Genomic DNA, 15,387 nt, shown 5'->3' with positions numbered 1-15,387 from the left:
AGGTGAAATGTATTGGACTGTGTCCCTAAAAGAGATACGTCCAAGTCTTAACCCCTGGTACCTGTGAATGGAATCTTATTTGGAAATAGGGCCTTTGCAGATATAATTAAGTTAAGGATCTTGGGAAGAGAGCATGCTGGATTAAATCCAATGACTAGTTTCCTTGTCTAAGAAAGGAAGGGAGATTGGACACTCAGGCACAGGGGAGAAGGCTGTGTGAAGGCGGGGCAGAGATTAGATTTATGCAGTTATAAGCCAAAGAATTGCCTAGAGTCACCAGAAGGGAGGAGAGAGGCATGGAACAGACTCTCCTCAGAGCCTCCAGAAGAAACCAACCCTGCCACTACCTTGATTTCAGACCGCCAGACTACAGAACTGAGAGAATACATTTCTGTTGTTTTGAACCACCGAGTTTGTGGTAATTTGTTATGGCAGGCCCAGGAAACTAATACACTGGGTGGTCAAGAATTCTCAGCTGACTTTCCTCATTTTACAAAAAGTCTAAACTTTATCAAATTGATGTAAAGTTTACATACTAGTATTAACTATATGCAACTATATTTCATGTATATTTTCCATGTGCCTACATAGCTACATGGTATTTGCTACGTCATTTTTTTGTGGCTGTTAAATTTGCCAGTGAGTTGACATGCCATAATATATAACCACCATAGCCTTGAACATTGGAGTTATTGATAGATTCGAGAGGGGAGCAGACTGAGAAGGGGAGAGACCCAGAGGGGAACAGACCGAGATCTTAGATCTTATACAGATATCAAAACTGACTCAGGGGAGTATCAGACCAAAGTTACCATAAAAGAAATTTAAGTCTCTAAGATACAGTTATTTATTCTGGGCTGAGCTATAACTCCATAGCATTCCATATGAGGCCTTTCCCAAAGGAGAGGGCACTATGTCACCTGAGATTAAGTCAATAGATGTCGAAGACTAGAGAGCAGGGCTGCTTGCCTCCTTGCCCAAAACTGGAATGGACAAATACAGACAAAGAAAATAAATCAACAAAAATAGCCAAGAGGCATTTCTGAACATTTCCAGCTGCAAAAATTTATGGCTATTAATTCTAGGAAAAGGAAATTTTTGATAAGATAAGCTATTTATAGAGAAAACAAAAATGAAAACCATTGATTGATTTTCAGTTGACCAGCCCCAGTCCTAGGGACGTACTTAGTAGAAAAAGCCTCCCCAGCCTCCCTGCTTTTTGCCAGTGTCTCATTCACTGAAGTCCCCTAAATTGGACGAGAGGGAGAGCTTCAGAAAAAGCTTAAGATGAGAGTTTTATGATGATGTGAACAAATATTTTCTCTAGCATTCTTTTATGAAGGTAAGAGATGAATCCAAAAGCACGAATATTCTTGAACTGGAGGCTTCTCTGTGGCCAAGTTACACCTTTGAGTAACATAGGACTATAGAAAAGGTGGTTAAATCTGGAATAATTTAAGCCACAAAATAAATGAAAAAAAATATTGATTTATAACACAAAATATGAAATAAATATCAATGATTCCATACTGATAGCAATAAAGAAATGGGAGAGAAGAACCAAATCTCCCATGCTGAAGAATAATGTCAATATTCTGCTCTCAGGGAGGTGAAGCATTAACCTATTCTTTAAGTGTGGGTTGCACATAGTACCTTCCTTCCAAAGAGTGCGTTATGGAAAGTGGGAAAGAAAAGAGAAACTTCATAGTGGAGAAAGTTAAAGGCCACTTCAGCCCAGTGAGCAAGGTCAACATCCACAGTCACAAATCAAGCTGCTAGTTTATGGCCTTGATATGATGTGATGAAAACGGCACCTTACCTCTATGATCATCTTCCTCAAAGCCCATGATCCCAGTTTAATCATGAGAAAAAAAGTCATACAAATTTCAACAGAGGCACATCATACTTTATACCTGCACAGTACTCCTCAAAATTGTCAGTCATCAAAAATAAGGAAAGTCTGAGAAACTATCCCTCCCAGGAGGAGCCTAAGGAGACATGATGACCAGGTGCAATTTGGCATCCTGAGTGGGATTCTGGAACATAAGAAGGACAATAGGTAAAAACTAAAAAAAAATCTGGATAAAATATAGAATTCAGTTAATAATATTATATCAATATTCTGAGTGCAGAAAAGATAAATATGGTGTAATCCTTGCCCTCCAACTGGGAAAAGTTGAATGGTGACTGTGAATAGTAAATGATGCTCTGCACTGTGATTCCCCCAACTCAATAATACTGTAAAGGAATGTGGTGGAGGGTCTCTACAATCATTTTTATCAGTTACTCTATGAGTCTATGATACATTTGCATTTAGTTATTGAGCAGATATATTAAATACCTACTATGAGTTCTACACTGTTCGGCACTTAATTGGCATTAATTTATCCACAATGTTTTCTATTTGGGGGATGGGGTAGAAGCAAGGAAAAAGACCCACACTTTTGTCTTTGTTAATGCAAGTTTCAAACTAGCTGAGCTACCTAAGCAAAGCCAGGAGGCTGTGGAAACACTTTTGATACTTTGGAAGAGTCCTGACAGGATCCTGAGCATCAGGGAAAGAAAATCAAGCCATCATCTTCATTTTGGTCACCATACCAAACCAAAGCAGAAATAGAACTTAGGAGATTCTGGCTCATGCAAATGCTACATTTATGAGGTCCCATCAACCCCCACTGACCCAGAGAGTGCCAACCCAGCCATCAGAGTGAAGTAGCAACATGCAGACAATGCAATCTGTCATCCCTGCCAAAGGACCTGGAGCAGGAATGGCTCCACTTTCCAAACACTTGCGTCCCCTTTTAATTACAGAGCCTGTAAAGAGCTCTCAGCTCCCAGAGAGCTCCCACACACCAAGCTCCCTACAATGCTGGATTGTCCTCCAGCTTCCCCAGCAGCGACACAGTAACAAACACAACTGATAACTCCAACTCCTCAAGGAGCAATGGTCTCAGCTGATGTGACCAGTCCAGCAATTGTTACTGTCTTGTTCTTTTCCAAATCAAGAAATACTGCAGTGGGATAAGGGGATGAGCTCTCTGCTGCCCTCTTCTCCCTCAAAGAGGTAATTTACCAGGTCAGGAAAAGGCTCCCATAAAATTTCTTACAGCCCAGGAAGAACATCAGATCATCAGTTTTCTTCCTCTATTTACATCAAAATACAGTACTTGAAAGGGCAAACTAAGTGAATTCTGACAATGATGTTTAATTCTTTCTGGGAGATTTTATCTCAAATATTTCCATGGTCCCATAGAGATGGTGCCTAAGGTTTAATTGAATGGGAACCCATGGGTACTCAGATTTGGGGTTCTTATAGAAAGGAGACTGCAGAAACAAAAGTCTTGGAGGCTTAAATTCTGTTTCCTGGAGTATAAATATTCCAATAACTCTAGCTTTTCCTTCAGAGAAAGCTCTCAGATCTACAGCACGACGGTTGTAAAGCCTCAGGCTTTTGGAGGAGAGGGCTCCATCTCTACTCTTGATCAGCTTCTTCTGGGGAAGGTCAGTACAGAGGTAAATGATCTCAGCGGTAACTAGCCACAAAGTCAGTCTTCAAACCAGTCTTTATGAGTGCCAGGTAGTTATTTATAGCTCTTCTTCAAGATTTTATATGCGGCAGCCAAATTAACATTGCCAGTGTGAGCGTTCTGTGGAGTTGGTTTATTTTTAATGGTATTGCCACATGCTGAGAGTGAAGAATGCAGAACCTGAAATTCAGAGGTGAGCTCTACCTGGAATTTGGGGTGCTTGCTCCTGTTCCTTATTCCTTTTTAGTCTTATGCTGTTCAGCTAGAACCTAGACACCAGCCCAGTCAGATTTTACCCCTAACGCGACTATCTACTGAGTCTTTTCATGTCCACAAATAAAAATGGAATCCCTGAGGTCTGCTTTTCCTAACATTTTAGGAACTAATACAAATCTGAGTGCCTACTGAATATGCCTATTAAGGCATTAATTCCTGTTATTTGTGCTTAAAATAATGCCAAGGTAGTCTGATATTATTAGTTGGATATTATAAACTACTAAAAAAAATTTTTTAACATGGGCAGGTATCGGAAATCAAACCTGGGCCACCGGCATGGTAGGCAAAAACTCTGAGCCACCGTTGCCCAACCTAAAATGTATTTTAATTGTCATCATATGAATTCTATTTTTGAGCCTCCCAATATCTGTGAAGAAGCTAGGATATAATTAATAAAATATTACTATTATTATTATCACCTTTTAAACAAAGAGGAAAACTGAGGCTCAGAGGAGCTGTTACTTTGGCTAGGTTTACATAGCAAGTCAGGGTGAGACTAGGACTGAAATTCTGGGTTCTTGACTCGGTCTAGCAAATAATCAAATACAAAAAATCCATTCTGTATCTCTGTGAGAAAGGGTACCAAAACTTTATAACATGATGTTCCTACTCCTTTTCATAAAGACCTCCTTTTATTCCCAAGAGTGGGTTCCAGCTGATAACTGTCAGTTGAGAATACTGTGGAGAGGATTCTGGCATTGGGAAGGAGGTTAGCCCACTTAAACAGTTAAGTCTCTTCCCAACCTAAGGTTCTACAACACTCTGTAAGCTGACATGAGAACCCATTTTCACAAAGGAAAGCAGCCAGCACTCCACATGATTACGGAGACAGCAAGTTGCTAGACCAGTGTCTGTGATGCCAGACACTGGGGCTCACAACATAATTTCAAAATAGTTAAGAATCCAGTTGTGAATCAAGCACAGTCTGCACATTGAATAAATAATGTTTCTTGTACATGTAGATGCTATTGTAATGAATAAATACAAAGTTATTAAAAACTTAGTTGCTCTTTGCATCACATATTTTCTCAAACAATGGTCATTGTTTGAGGTACATGAAAGTTCTAAGTGTAAACATTTTTTTCTATGCACCATAAAATAAAAAACAGATAAAATGGACTTCATCAAATTTAAAACATTTACTCATCAAAAGAATGTAGTAAGAAAATGAGAAGACAATACCGACTGGAAGAAAATTGTTGAAATACATATACCTGACAAAGAACTTAAGCCCAAAATATATAAAGAACTCATAATTCAATAATAAGATAAACAAACCAATAAAAATTGGGCAAAAAAATGTTGTGTTAATTTCCCATGGCTTCTGTAGCAAATTACTACAAATAGGATGGCTTAAAACAGCAGAAATGTATTGTTTCACAGTTCTGGAAGTCACAAGTACAAAATCAGTACCTTGGGGCCAAAATCGATGTGTTGGCAGAGCCAAGCTCTCTCTGAAGGCTCCTCAGGCTTCTGGTGGTTGTCGGCATTCCTTGGCTTGTGGGCACATCACTCCAATCTTCAAGGCCAACTTCTCGAAAACTCTCTTTGCTCCATCTATACATCCTCTTCTCTGTGTGTCTCGAATCTCTTTCTGCCATCCTTGTAAAAGGATACATGTGATTTACTTAGGGTGCACCTGGATAATCAGTATACAGTCTTTAACATAATCACATCAGCAAAGATTCTTTTTCCAAATAAGGCAACATTTAGAGGTTTTAGAGATTAGGACCTGATATCTTCATGGGGCCATTTCTTAGCCTACCAAAGAAGTTAACAGTTCATGAAAGAAGAAATACAGTTAGCCAATAAGCTTATAAAATGATGTTTGATACCATTCACCATAAAAAAATGAAAGCTAAAACCACAATGAGATACCACCACATACCCAGTAGTCTTGGCAAAGATGTAGAGGAACTGGAATTCTCATACACTGCTGATGGGAATATAAAATAGTACAACAACTTTGGAAACTTTGGCAGTTTCTTATAAAGGCAGATATACATATAACATATGATACAGCATTTCCATTCTTAGGCATTTATTCCAGACATGAAAACACTTGTTCACACGGAGACTTACATATGAGAAGTTAGAGCAGCTTTATTCATAATAGAAAAAGAAAAAAAAAAGGAACACATGTGTTCTAGTTTGCTAGCTGCTGCAATGCAATATACCAGAAACAGAATGGCTTTTAAAAAGGGGACTTTAATAAGTTGCTAATTTACAGTTCTAAGGCTGAGAAAATGTCCCAATTAAAGCAAGTCTGTAGAAATGTTCAATCTAGGGCATCCAGGGAAAGATACCTTGGTTCAAGAAGGCCGATGAAATTCAGGGTTTCTCTCTCAAGTGAGAAGGCACATGGCAAACACAGTCAGGGCTTCTCTCTCAGTTGCAAGGACACATGGCGAGCACAGCATCATCTGCTAGCTTTCTCTCCTGGCTTCCTGTTGCATGAAGCTCCCCAGGAGGTGTTTTCCTTCTTCATTTCCAAAGGTCGCTGGCTGATAGGCTCTCTGCTTCTCATGGCTATGTCGTTCTGCTCTGCTCTCTCTGAATCGCTCTCATTCTCCAAAACGTTTCTTTTATAGGACTTCTGAAACTAATCAAGAACCACCAAAATGGATGGAGACGCACCTCCAGCTAATCCAGTTTAACAACCACTATTGATTAAATCTCATCTCCATGGAGATGATCTAATTACAGTTTCAAACATACAGTGCTGAATAGGGATTAGAAGAAACGGCTGCCTTTACAAAACGAGATTAGGATTAAAACATGACTTTTCTAGGGTACATACATTCTTTCAAACTGGCACAACTCAGAAGTCCATCACCGGGTAAATGGATAAATTATGACATATCCATTCAACAGAAGGATTCTCAGCCATAAAACAGAATAAGCTACAGTTACATGCAACAACAGGGATGAATCTTAAAAACATTAAGCCAAGGGTGGGCCACAGTGGCTCAGCAGGCAGTGTTCTTGCCTGCCATGCCAGAGACCTGGGTTCAATTCCCGGAACCTGCCCATGCAAACAAACAAACAAAACAAAACAAAAAAACCATTAAGCTGAGCAAAAAAAAGCCAGACACACAAAAATGTACATTCTTTTGTACAGATAAGACTCTAAATCAAGATCTGGAAAAAAGACATCCAATCTATTAAGTGATAGAAGTCAAATTATTGGTTGTCTGGAACTAGGGATAAAGGTGGGATTGACTGGGAAGGGGTACCAGAAAACTTTCTGGGGTGATAGAAATGGTCTATATCTTGATTATGGTGATGGTTATGTGGGTGTATTAATTTCACAATACTTATCTAAGTATACCTTTTAAATGGGTACATTTTATTTTATATAAAGTATTCCTTGACACAGCTGAATTTTAACAATGTTTTTCTTACTCAAAAATAATAAAAATAATAACTTCCATTACCCTAGACCAGTGAGTTGACAGACTATGGCCCTTGAGCCAGATCTAGCTGGCTGTCAATACAGGTATGCCCGACAAGCTAAGAATGTTTTTTACATTTTTTTAATGGTTGAAAAAAATGAAAATAATAATATTTTGTGACACATGAAAATTGGATGAAATTTAAGTAATAAAGATTTACTGGAACACAGCCATGCTTGTTCATTTACATATCGTCTATGGCTGCTTTCATGCTACCAGGGCAGGCAAAGTTGAGTAGTTGAGATTATATGGCCCACAAAGTCTAATTTTTATCGGGTCATCCTTTGCAGAAAAAGCCTGCTGACTCTTTCTCTAAACAATAACCTCTTCTTGCAATAACCTTTGCAGGTTAAGGGGAAGGGAGGATTAACCATGTTTGTACTTTCATAACAAAGTGGACACAAACTAACCTATTAAATGAGAAAAGCAACCAAGGTAAACTAGTAACTAAATTTATTTGCATACTTTTCCATGAAGGAGAAGTTTACCAAGGGCTTGGTTATTGCAAATCATGGGTGTTCTTTTGGGCTCTTTCATCTTTGTGAGAAATTTTGGGCAAGCTTTGAGTTGGGTTTCATAGACAAAACATTCCCCCTACCCCTTACTACAAACTTAGCCTGAACTACTGCAGCCAGCTTGCTGGGTCTGAGCTTACAAGGTCCACAAAAATGAACACTGTTCCTCTTTAGGCCCACTGTTCCACGCCCCCCTCCTTTTCCCTTAGACCTTGGTTTTCAGAACACTCAGAAACTCAACCATCAACTACAAGGCCTCTTAGTATAGTTCTATGCCAATCCCCCACATTAAAAAAATGATTCATTTTTCCTCATCCACTCTCCATGTGCAGGAAGCAAGAGTAAGTCTTCACCTCCTTCCCTCCTTTGCTTTGTGAGCTCCCAGGGCCTAAGCCTATCCCAGGAGACTTTTGAGAGTCTATAGAAAATTGGGGGTGCAAAGGTAGTTCAGTGGTAGAATTCTCACCTGCCATGCAGGAGACCTGGGTTCAATTCCTGGCCCACGAATCTCCCAAGAGAAGAAAAAAAATTCAACAAATGATGCTGTAATAACAGGATAGTCACGTGGAAAAAAGATGAAATGTGACACCCCCCCCCCCCATAGCAACTCATGTTAGGATGATATTTAATCCTTCCTCTCCACAATATTTTTATATAAGCTCTCAGAGAAGCTTAAAGCGGAAAATTAATCAAACCCCCAGTCCGGGAGGAGCCTGTGGAAATGAGAAAAGGCAGACCATTGACTTTAATTCGTTGATGTGGTGGTTTCAGATGGTCAGAAGTTCATGGAGTATATTGGCGCCTAAGGTCTTTTTTTTGTTCTTTTCTGAAAGTGACCTTCTCACTTCAGCGGCTGCCTCTCTGTATCAGGGCCTGGGAAACGAGTAGTTTTTCATTCTTTGGGAGTCTGTCTGTAAGTCGACTCCATTTTACAGTCAAAGAAATGCTGCCTGCTCCATTCAGTGCAGTTGAGAGCAGGAACCTTAACTCAGAAATTTTCTTCCCAAGTAAATAACACATCTCTTGCTAAGAACATTTTGCTCCCATTCAAGGAGACGAGTGGGTCATTTCCTTTGGCAAAGGAGGAGAAATGACAAAGGCAAAGGTTGATCAACTTCGTATTTATTCTGATGAAAAGGTGACTTACTGCTTTATTTGCCTAATAAAGTCTTTCCCCAGGTGAACACACTGAGATGGAGTGTCTTATTTGCCGTCAGACCTGGGGCATTGAAAAGCATAAGCCACCGCACATATAAACTCCCTTTCAAAGAAACACAGGAGAGGAGGACTTTAAGTAGAAGGAAAACAAAGCCAAACTGAGGGATCAAAACGACCTGACTTTGAAACCATAAACTGCATAAAAACTTCCTCTTGCTCTTTGACTGGAGATACACTTCCCTCTGAGTGCTTAATTTCCAATAAGGTAGAATGAAAATGAGACTTGTTAAGGTCGCTGGTAAAACGACTCAAAAGGACAGCTAATGTGAAGGAAGTCCACCTCCATTTGGTAACTGGAAATCAGATTGTCTAGTGGGCATTAAACATGCCAACGAAAGATCACATCACTGATATCATCTTCACTTTCCCACCACACTCTTAAAGACGGGTTCAAACACACCATGCTCATATCTACATAGGAACTGGCTCACTTAGAGACTGCCTACAGCTTATTTTTTAGCTTCTATCCTTTTAGAGCCAAAATCAGTTCAGGGCCTGAGGGCCCCAGTTCTACCATCAGTAGGAATGTGCTTTGAAGTTCCTATTAGTTTAAAGGGAGTCAGCATGGTGAAGCGGAAAGTGCCTTAGCCCAGAGACAGAAGACCTAGCCTACCTGAATTCAGTTTTCTCACTGTAGGGTCCTACACATTTCACATGCACTTGGCAGGATCAGCTGAAAAGGAAACGAAAAACACTTTATAGACTTCCAAGAAAGAATTAGTATGTGCAAGCCTGTTAGGTGCCTCAATCAGTATTGTGAAGGGAAATGGGAGAATCTAGCTATGGGCTTCCTCCTCATACTTTAGTTCTCTTTACCTCTAAGAACTATCCACATTTGCCCTCCTGATGTACATGCTTTCCTCCTTTTTCTTCCCTCTGGTCCAAGTAGTTTGTATCAAGAATATCCCAACACCTGGGTTGTTAGCTCAACTCTATTGCACTTGAGGTATGAGGTGCTAAGGGGAGCTAGAGGCTTAATGTGAAATATCTCCATTTCCCACTACTATTGAGCCTGCAACATGATACATTAAAGACTGCCAATTCCATAATTTAAAGGAAAATGGGGGATCTCAAGTACCAGGACAATGCACGGGGGGAAACATTTGGCAGGCATTCAAATCTCATGGCCCTTAAAAATCATAGTACATAATTGAATGCCTAACCTGCCCAAATCAAAAGTTATCTTGGGAAGGAAAGGTGGTAACTAGCGTTTCTCAAGGGCTCACTTTATACCAGGTGCTGTGGTTAGCAACCTTCGCAGGTTATGAAGTATAAATGACTTATACTTCATTTAATCAGTGACTAGCAGCTCTCATTTAGAGTGAAAAGCCAACTGTAAGAAAGTCTTTTTAAAACACAGTCCACCCCTTTATTTTACAAGTAGGTGGCTCAGGTCTCAGTGGATAGGACAGAGCTGAGTAGAAGCTTGGCTTCAGACCCTAGGAAATTGTCCTTTCCTCCACAGTGAGTAACCCTCTCACATGCTGCAATTCCCTTCCAAGTCAAGTCTGAGCAAGACTGCATATAATAATTTACTTCTGAAGACTAGTCATAAGCACTGATAAATTGACTAGATGATGAATTTTATCCAACATTCCTATTCACCAAGGGTCCACATCTGTCAAACTTGGCATAGGGATACTCAAAAGAACTTTCCCTGGTGTATAGGAATCCTGTATTTTATGTATGCTTGTTCTGTAAAACCAGAACTTCTCTAAGAAAGAAAAAAAAAAATGAAAAAAAAGTAGCTTCCCAGCACTAAATGATTCATTAGCCACTGTTTTAGTCAGGGTCCTCTAAAGAAACAGCACCAAGACATCTATAAATATGAGATTTATAAAGGTTACTCATACAACCATGGAAATGGAAGAGTCCAAAATCTGCAGGGCAGACTGTGAAGTTGGCAGCTCCAATGAAGGGTCTTGACAAGCTCCACAGGAGGAGCTTACTGGCTGAAGAAGCAGTGAAAAATCTCTCTTCTTCCTTAAAAATCTTCAATTGATTGGATTCTCTCATTTGTGGGAAACATGCCCTTAGTTGATGGTAGATGTAAATGCAGCCACAGTTGCAATTAACTGACTGATGATTTAATATACCAGCTTCCAGTTTATCAACCAGCCATGAAATATCCTTGCAGCAATGGTTAGGCCGCTGCTTGCCTGACCAGACAAATGGGCATCATCAGCTGACCAAGCTGACACCAAAACCTAACCATCACAGCCAGTGACATGCTTCCCTCTTTATTCTAGGAGCTGGAAATACACCCATGAATTGGTGTGACATATATTTATGGTGTATATGTTCAATGGGAATGTAAACACAGGCTTTGAACTGCTAGTTTGTTTTATTTCTGCTGCATGGGTTCATGGTTTCTATTAACCTTTCTCATAAAGTTCCTGAGGCAGATATAAGGTGAAATGACTGGCTATGTTTCATACAGGTAAATAGATCCCAAGGTCTGGTGGTACAGCCCTCCATTCCAGCTTCCTGTCTGTAGAACTCACTGACCTCCTTCCAGAATCAGGCTCTTAAAAAAATGGTCTAGGAGGAAAAATTTGTTTCTTCTGCCTTGACTGCCTCCCCTTTCCCTAAGCACTTTTATCCTTTTCTTTGCCTTCATGTCTGATTCCAACAGCTGTCAGGACAACTGACTTTTGTTGCCCTGTAAATGCATACATCTGATGATATTAGCACCACACATTTTTAGGTGCATTTTAAAAATGATAACATTAAGAAGTCAATGTGAGACCAGAGGAATGAATCTTCAAGTACAGAATTTCAGGCTTTAGCATTAACAGAGGAGCTATTCTGAGGAGGGGAGGGAAGAACTCTCCCGGTGCCCTTTTAAGTCACGCCAGCACTACCTAGGAGATACACTGATAACCTCTCTGACTCCTGCTTTTCAACTTAGATTCAACCACCCTTTACTGAATGCCTATTATGTGCTAGGCACTGCAATAAGCACTTTCTAATATCCTATCTGATATAGTTTGAAATGAGCATTCTATTCTAAATTTTACAGATATAGAAGTCAATTTTCCCAACGTCATCCACAAAAAAAGAAAAAGAAAAAAATGGGGGGGGGGACACTAATTGCTCATGGAGTTGAAATACCAGTGTATGAATTATATTCCTGCTATACTGTGTCCCTACAACCTGAAGCCTCCAGGGATAGAAAATAAATCTGTACAAAGGTGTTAGTTATTGTGGCCACAGTCAAAGGCTAAGTGGTAGGGTAAAGGTTTTACAAAGAACAAATCAGGGCTTTTAATACAGAAAATTCTGAGTTGATATTAACTCATCAATTGAAAGCAATTGACTCATTTTCCAGATCTTCAGATCAAAGAGAGCTTTATGCATGGTCTCTAAAATCAGAACATAGCCCTCATACAGTTTCAAGAAAGATTACAAACCCTGAAGGGACTCATCATTCCATCAATCAACACATACGCATTGGCTGACTAGTGTATGCTCAGCAGAGACCTGGATACTGTGGGAAATTAACTGGCCCAAGACTCAGGTCCTGTTTACAGCTTGGTGAGAGATCAGTACCTACACTTATAAAGATAACTAGAAGGTGGAATATGGTAGGAGCTAAAATTAGTGGGGCAGAAAAGAAACACCATTGAGCTTCAAAAACCCTCAAATCTCTTGAAGATGTACCAACAGGAAAGTCTTCAGGGAGATATTTTGGGGTATTAGAAGAGGGTTCAAGGGGGAAAAGACTGAAAGAAAGGAAGTCTCCTAGGAGGCTCCTACAATGAACTCTGCATGAGATGGTAAAAGGGGTTAGTGGAAACAAGATAGAAGATGGAAAGCAGAAATATAACCAGTGAAAAATCTAGACAACTTGCAACTGGTTAGATATGAGCAATAAGGGTCAAAACCTCTAGACTCAAAAATAGTATCAGGGTTTCTCCTGAAGTAAAGGAGAAATTGGGAAGATCTGGAAGTTTGATTTGGGATGCATTGAATTGGAAGTGGTATTGGAATGTTCAAGACGTCTACTGGGTAGGTAGAGCACTCTAGTCCTGTGGAGGAAGGCTGGAGCTGAGGGTAAAGATCTTTGCATCCTGAGCCTAGAGGCCGTGGGAATAGATAAGGCCACAGAGGAACAAAGTGCAGTCATCTTAGTTAACATTTATGAAGCACATTCTATACTCTAGACATTGGATTTAATACTTCAGAAGAATCATCTGATCTAATCCTCAAATTCCATGAGTAGTACCCTGGAACCATTATTAATCATATTTTTTACAGTTAGAGAAACCGAGTCTTAGAGAGTTTTTAATAATTTGTCTTAAGTCACTCAGCAGATAAGCAAATAATGGAGCCAGGAATAGTAACCAATCTGCCTGACTCCAAACTCATAATGTTAAATGTGACATTGTCCCACATAGCAGAGGGAAGATCAACAGGCTGTTTGTGACTCCCAGGGAAACTTAGGAGGTAGATTGGCCTGTCTGTCCTCAGCACAATCCTGTGGGAGATGCCAAGGCCAGAGGAGATGGAGAGAGTGGGGAAAGGCAGAGCCTTCCCCCACCTGGTTAGACCTCCTTCTCTAACTAAGTGCCAGAAAGCAAGGTTCCTTTTGCTGAGAACACAAGCCCAAGCAAGAGGGTTGAACCTATTGTATCAATGTCATCTTGATCTCCTCTGTTTATCCTCTTCTTAGCCACTTCCTGAGTAAACTCCTTTAGCTTGCCCAGTCCAGCACGGTGCACTTTTGAACTAGTCAAAAACCCCACTTCCTAGATGCCTCTTTCCCCCTTCTCAGATTAGTTCTGCTGGTGAACAGGGCTTGTGATTTCTTTTTTACATTTCGTTCTTCTGTGAGTAAACTAAGGCAGCATATTATGACCTGGCAGACAAAAGACAGGTGTCTTAGGCAAGATCCATGTTAAGCCTATCAAAATTGAAAGAGAAAATATGTTTTTCTTCATTTCCCCTTTGTGGCTTTTCTCCCAAGTCCCCTTGGTTCATGTTTTGCTCCAACTTATTGGGGTAGGGGGGAATTTCAGGTTCCTTAGGCCTTTACAATCCTTTCAACAAAACTCTCCCCCAGGAAAAGATATGAGGAACTTATTGACTTAAGTATATAAATGACTGAAAATGGCTTCATACATGAGCCCTACTAGTGTTTAAACAAAAAACCATTTGGTTTTTGCCAAAGGAATGAAGTTCTAATTATAAAGAAATGGAAGCCAAGTTAAGGAATTCATTAAGAAAATAGGACAACTTTCAAGTTGAAGTGTCCCTGAGTAGCGTTCCTACTTATCAAACCCACCTGAGCAATTACAAATTTTTGCTTTAGAAAAAAAAGTCACTGAAACTTAAAAATATAATTATACATCACTTCATGTCAACATTAAGTTTTATGATATAGGTGATTTATACCCCTTAGAAAATATTAAACAGAGAACCAATTCAGTAAAAGCAGTGTTTCAAGTTTACTCTGGCGGAAAATATGGTCCTTGACTTCAGGTAACTTATCTAGCTGGGAGGAGAAAACTGATATGAAAAACAATTAGTACACAATACACATGCTAGAGTTTTACATATAATAGGCTTTCAAACAAGACGGAAATCTATAGAGCCTGTATATCTATAGACCTCTCTGAATATAAATTAAGAATTCTCAGATAAAATATTTTAAAACATGTTCCTATGAATCACAAGCATATTATGCTAAATGAAAGAAGCCAGACTCAAAAGGCGACATATTTATATAACCTTCTAGAAATTGTGAAACTATAGAAACAAACAAACAAACAAAACCCAGCTCAATGATTGCTAGGGACAAGGAGCTAGGGGGGAGTAGATCACAATGGAGCAAGATGAGGGAATTTTGGAAGATGATGGAACTGTTCTTTATCTTCATTGTAGTAGTGGATACTCAATTGCATGCATTTGTTGAAACTCATATAGATACATACCAAAAAGAATAAATTTTACTGCATGTGAACTATACTTCAATTAAAATTAAATTGAAATAAAAAATATCTTCAAAAGCGCATTGGTAAGTTTGCCAGATTCCTCATGTAAGAATACCCATGTGCTAAAAGGTAAACGAAAGTGGGGATCTAGAGAGGTAAGTGAAGCACCTGGGCTTTTCCTTGAAGACATTTTCTAATCATGGTTTACTTGTTTTGGTTGTCATGGCCCCAAGCCCTATGGGATATAGGAACAAAGCCCAGTTTGGAAAGTCTAAAAGGAGAACCTCTTAAATAAAACTGGGACTCCAAAGTTTGCACCTAGTTAATGTGAATTAGAAATAAATATACTTTTCTTACCCCTCCCACAGGAGTCGGCTTAAAAAGCTGTTTGTCTAGAAACTCATGCTGAATGGAGAAGAGAAAGGAAATTCTCCTTGGGGATTAATAAGCACAAGAAAGA

Source organism: Tamandua tetradactyla, chromosome 3 (assembly GCF_023851605.1).
Source record: "Tamandua tetradactyla isolate mTamTet1 chromosome 3, mTamTet1.pri, whole genome shotgun sequence".
In the NCBI taxonomy this organism is placed as follows: Eukaryota; Metazoa; Chordata; class Mammalia; order Pilosa; family Myrmecophagidae; genus Tamandua; species Tamandua tetradactyla.
This window is presented reverse-complemented; position numbering follows the sequence as displayed.